Raw genomic sequence first — 6,018 nt, 5'->3', positions numbered from 1 at the left:
TGATCACTTTAAAACGAAGGAGACACAAGAATAAAAGTGAATTAATTTCTTAGTTTCACATCTCTTTATTGAATCTTAGCTAATCGCGAAATTCTCATCAGCTCAAATCAAGAACAGATCAAGTTGTCATTTGGACTCATCCTGAAACTGTAATCCGCACAATCGAGTTTTCAATGATGCAGTATAGTCCTTATGACCACTTTGAACTTGATGTTTGGTGGTTATATTCAGCCACCCCATCTCATTGGATGATACTACAGGGCAATGAAATTATTGATTCCCTCTTTAATGAATTATTGATTAAAGTAGGTCATATCAGCGCGAAGCCGGTACCGATTTGCAAAAGTAGTAATTTTGAGGCCTACGAATAATTCTAAACTCAAATTGATCAAATTGATAATGAGAAAACCTATCTTTTGTAATGATAATTGCAATAACCGATTTTTACACAAGTGCGGATTTTATTCCCAAATATTATGAAAATCAGATCCATAATTGGCATAATTTACATGAATCAAAAAGCGACATCAAAAAGTTCAAAAATGGCTTGAAATTCGCGCTCAGAAACCGTCCAAACACTCGCTCAGAAACAAAAAAAAATCAAAATTTGAGCTTAATATAGTACCAAAATGCCTTTGAAATTTTTTTGCTGACTATCATCAAAAAATTATCAACAAAAATTGGCTTGAGCTAATTGTAGGAACAAAATATGGCCTCATCGTAGCTTGAACAGTAATTTTTCTAGTTGAGACTGGATTGTTAGCTTGTAGAATTTGTCAGTTTCTGAAAAAAATGGCTATCCGCCAAATCTGAGTAGTAATTTGATAATCTTGCAAGATTCTGATAAAAATAAAAGAGCTCGTTCAGGTTAAGCAAGGGTTGTTGCAATTGTTTGCAAACTCCAACGATTTAAATTTTCAAATTTGCAACACTTCGAATAGATTTGTTCACGATGTTTAGACTAACGGGAAGCTTTAAATTTGATGTTTTGACGTTCCACTAGACAATTTGTTCACTTCTATGATTTAATTTTGCATGATTTAGAATACGTAATCAATAAATTCTTGAGTAAATATGTTTTTATAGACGTTCTCATGTATATATCTGTTCAAAATCCTCCATCTTCATTCAAATATACCTGCATACTTGGCTGAGATCTTTTCAACGATTGCTCCTCCTTTGGTAACTAGTGCAGAACTGCGCCCACTTCTGTGCTATAGTTTAACACAATATTACGTAGCCAACAGTTTAGATAGCCGAATATCAGTTCAAGCACAATCGGTGACCGCTGCTCACGGCCATTTCTCTGATGCGCTTTGGGAGTTATTCAGGAAATCGCTGGCCGGTTATCGCGGCAAAGCCGCAGGGAAGCGCGCCCACCGACCCGCTAGTCGGAAATTTTTTTCGCTTTGTATTCCAATTTGGCTAATTGCCATCGCATGGCGTATTTTGTTCTATTCAGTTTAGCATAGTATGCGCATACGTGGAAAGTTATTAGTCATCTCTGACTCGTTGATAAATCACACGCTTAAATTCTATTTATGAACACCCCACCTTTTTCAAAGGGAGTGAAATAGTTGAAAAGATCCCTTGGTTGCCCCAAATAACGTCAACAGTCAATCTTTTAGAAATTCTTTGCCCTGGCCGTGAATTTTTTGTGGAGAAATAAAAAGGCGGTAAAGTGCTGCCTAAACCATAGATTATTCTCCGCAGGTTTCTCAGATAATTTTTGGTTGAGTGCGATGAAAATCCTAAAGTTCTGTATAACCAACGATATGACGTTTGATTTTACATAATTCCAATTATTTGATCGCGTTCACCAAAAAAGAAATTTGAGTTAAATATTCTAAATCTTAATCGCTATTGAACACTGGTCCAACATAATTCAACCAATTGAACGTATTCAACGCAAAACCTTTTAAATCATAGACTACATGCGTTCTTGGCAAAATTCCACAACCACTTCTGTAAACAGTTTCAAATGCTTTGTTGTAAATTACGTGCTCTATTCTACATGTAATAATCAGACTCCAGCCGAAAGGCAAAAATTTCATTTAGAAAAGCGACTGAGGTCGAAATTACGAGCTTGCCATTGTTGGAAAAACTAAACCACCCGAACTCTAAACATGCAGTCCTCCGTTTTTCTCGTTGACCAGTATATTGACACGAAAAAGTTTATTTACTTATGAAAAATCAAACCAATTTTCAACCGTTAAACGAAACAAAACCTGGCAGCTGGCATGTCATTCTAAACAAAAAACACCCAAGTTTTTTTCGCTTTAATATTTTCCAACCAGAAACTTGAATATTAGGTTTTTGAACAAGGTTAAGTTTTAAACAACAGTAGGTTTTTGTCTCCTACCATTTACTTCTATAAAGCTAAATAGGCTTAGAGAATATTGGTTTAGTCCAGATAAAGTTGAACATAATTTCCAGCTTCATTTGTTTCTCAAAATATTTTTTTTATTGTTCAATCTCGACACTCATTTGCATTTGCGTCATGATTTTTTGTGCTGAACCTGTTTGGAGCAATGAACTGTTTTTCTGGACTACTACCTCTGGGAATCGAACTTCTTATCTCCTGCAATTTTGTTGCCTCTTCCACGATTGTGCTACCATAGCTTTTTATCCCTAAAAACTGTGTCTTCATAGAACAGATAGTCACAAATCAATCTGGGCTGGTAATGCGTTAGGTTTTGAATACTGGGTCAGAACGAAGTTGTAGCAAAAAAAGTCTCTGACTCTTCTTGGCTTCGGATGTTTTGCCTGAAATTATCGTCACCACATCCACAACCCACAAAGTACGCGTCTTCAAATAATTCTTACGTTCTGAGGGTAACATTATAAAATTTAAGATGAAGGCCAAACTTGCGGGGGAAAAGCATTTTAATTAACGAGATTATTTGTCGCTCAATTTAAACTAATATATGGAAAACCATTAGAGCATAGGTAAACATTTGGTTTCTGAGATTTTTATAGCCGTTTTTCTGATAATATTTTTAGCGTTTCTTTTATACATTGATGTACATACAAACATAGCTCTAACTTCAACGCTAGAGATAAGGTAAAATCATCGCAAAAATCAACAAAATTTTTTTCAGTGGATCTGTCTAATATCAATGCTATATAAACGATTGAATTCTGCGTGATCAAGGTCAATAATATTGGTTATGAACCAGCAGACTAACTAAACTAAAATAAAACAAGAAGGCTCTCTTGTTCTGCTGGGCGTAGCACAAAATGTTCCCACATTCGCATTTGGACTCAAAAGATGCATAGTATCAATTTAAATCCGAATTAAAATATCAGAAAAGTTTGTTTTAGCAGCAAAGAAGGTTTCGATTTAGCTGCTACGCAAAAAAGGCAACTTAAATAAGCTGAAGTTCGAAAGGAAGAAAACCGAAAAAAAAAAACAATTTTTTGGAGGAACCAGTGTCCTGAGTAATTTTCAATTATGAATTGATACTTAATTGCCGGGAAATTATTGATAAATACTATCAGAAGACTCCTTCTCGAACGTGTCTTTATTAAACAAAAACAATTTGTTTCATTTCTTTATTCACGGCTTTGATTGTGCTTCACCAGTCTTTGTCAGAAACTGATTGAGAAATTAAAGAATATGAACATTTATAAGAATTCGAAAGTCAAATTGATTGCTTCTGATTAAAAAGAACTGTTTTTAAATCCCCTTCAATTTTTCGTAGGAAGAGATTTTTGCTCAAAAGCATTGGGAAAAACAAAAGTAAGATTGTAGATTTAACAATAGTGTTTATTAACACTGCAATGTTTTGACATTTTTATCTAAATAATTTAAAGAGGAACCCCAAAATAATCAGGGAAACAAGGGTTTTGCGTCACGTGTATTCAATGAACTTTTTACCTTTTCTACCTAATCGTAGCCAATAGTCTTTGTTTCAGAAAAGCACAACACTTGAAATTTAAAATTTTTTCCCCGATTACTTGTCACAATTATTACTTTCATTTTTGCATTGGAACCATCGCCCTAAAATGTGTTAAACATTGAGTTAAACAGTGGGTTAAACATTGAATTAAATACTAGGTACAAGTCAAAACAAAATAAGGCTATTTTCTAAAACAAGGTGGAAACAAGAGGTAAAAAAAATACCAATCTTTTTGAGAATTTGAGAAACGAAGCAGGACAGGCACTGGATTGCAATTCATGAAAAAAACAACAAAGAAAATCATTACTATCTGGTTGATCTTATTGCTAACTGTGTCAAACCACATGCCATAAAGGCTACAGATGATGGAGCAATAGTAAATTTGGTAAATTTGGATTCGGCTTTTCAAAGGAAATGGTGTCTCTCTTTTTCAAGTACATTTACGATTGAAATCTTTCCAAAAATTTAAGACATAAAATTATAAAAGAAAGAAAAAAAAAGACTTTCGTTCTCTTATGATGCACGTTTGGTTTTAATGAGGACAAATATCTTTATTATACGAGCAGCAAACCAAAAAAGTTCAAAAACATTTCTTAAATCAATTTTTTCTTCATTTGTTATCGAATTTAATTGAACCAGAAGCTACGTAAAAAAAGCATCAACGGAATAAACATAAGCATTATTGAAGAGCGATTGAGATCATTCAATTACCTTGTTTTTGGACAAAGGGATATACTTATCACTTATTAACTGATAAAAATTAAGGTAGAAAAAATCATTTTTTTTGTGTAATGAAAATCAAAAAATTCGATTAGATAAAAACAAGTTCTTTCTTTGTCTCAGGAGGGTTGTGTCTTGTTTATACACTTCATTCTTTTTTCATAATTATTTCTCACATTGAAAGGAATACGCTGTTCTAAATCAAATCATACTGTTTTTACCTCGAATTATTATTTTGAAATTACTCAGTTTTTATCTCACAACTAAGAGAGTAGAATGAAACATAATCAAATATGTGAGTGAGCTGTTGATGTTTCACAAAAATGTTTTAATATATCTTTCAGTAGCTCAAACAAAATTTAGATAGTAAAATCAATAGATTGTGATTCTATCAGAAATCATATCCAATGGTTACTTCATTTTTTCGTGAAACTTATTATATAAGGACTAAACGTCGAAACAGCGCATCACACCTTTTTAAATGAAAGGTTTGAACAATTCAATGAATTGAATGAATAGAGAAAGTGGTATAGAATACACAGAATATCAGTGTAACGGTCCTAGTCGAGATTCAAGTGAAAAATTGTTATATTGTAAGATTTTCAAAGATAATTGGTTACCTTGCAAGATATTTGCAAGTTTGTGGCGGGTGAGCTCTGCTTTCATTGGTTGCTACAGGCAAATTATATTTCAGTTTGCGCAGAAATTATCCCAGATATAGTTGCGTGTGTATTAAGATCTCCACAACTACATTTTTCAGTCTAAACATTTGAAATTACACTGCTAATTCTTTCAAAAAATTATATTAGTCAATATAATTATTTGTTACGATCATTTGCTTTACAATTTTCTCATTTCACTGTTTATGTTAACATATGCTATTTCTATTAAAGTATTTTTTTTGCGCTAAACATTTGAAACCGATACTTTATTGTTCTTAAAATTTTGCAATAAAGAAGGCAATATTAAGAAACAGCTTAATCATATCATGCTGGTCCTGTTTGGACATGTTCCAATTATTTGCATGTTTGCAAGATGAATGGTTATCTTAAAAGATCTTGCACGATTTTTGAGAAAAAATTTGCAAGACGATGTATCGTCTTGCAAAATAACTTTTGAAATTGACTTTTAGAACTTCAGTTTACTAGACAATGCACCCCAGTTACCAAGTACACTATAATGCGATGTTGTAATTTCGTAGTGGGGTGTTGGGAATTAGGACAGATTTAACCAGCGCATTTGCGCATTTAACTTTGCCTTTGAAAGTTTAAAAGATCTAAACGCTTTTGAAAATTCGGGTCTTTGTCATTATAGCCCCCCCCCCCCCACACACACACACACACACACAAAATTATAGCCCCTCCCCCCATTATGGTATGTTTATCATGATTGGGGG

The sequence above is a fragment of the Convolutriloba macropyga genome, chromosome 11, assembly GCF_964194025.1.
Source record: "Convolutriloba macropyga chromosome 11, txConMacr16.3, whole genome shotgun sequence".
Taxonomy (NCBI): domain Eukaryota; kingdom Metazoa; phylum Xenacoelomorpha; order Acoela; family Convolutidae; genus Convolutriloba; species Convolutriloba macropyga.
This window is presented reverse-complemented; position numbering follows the sequence as displayed.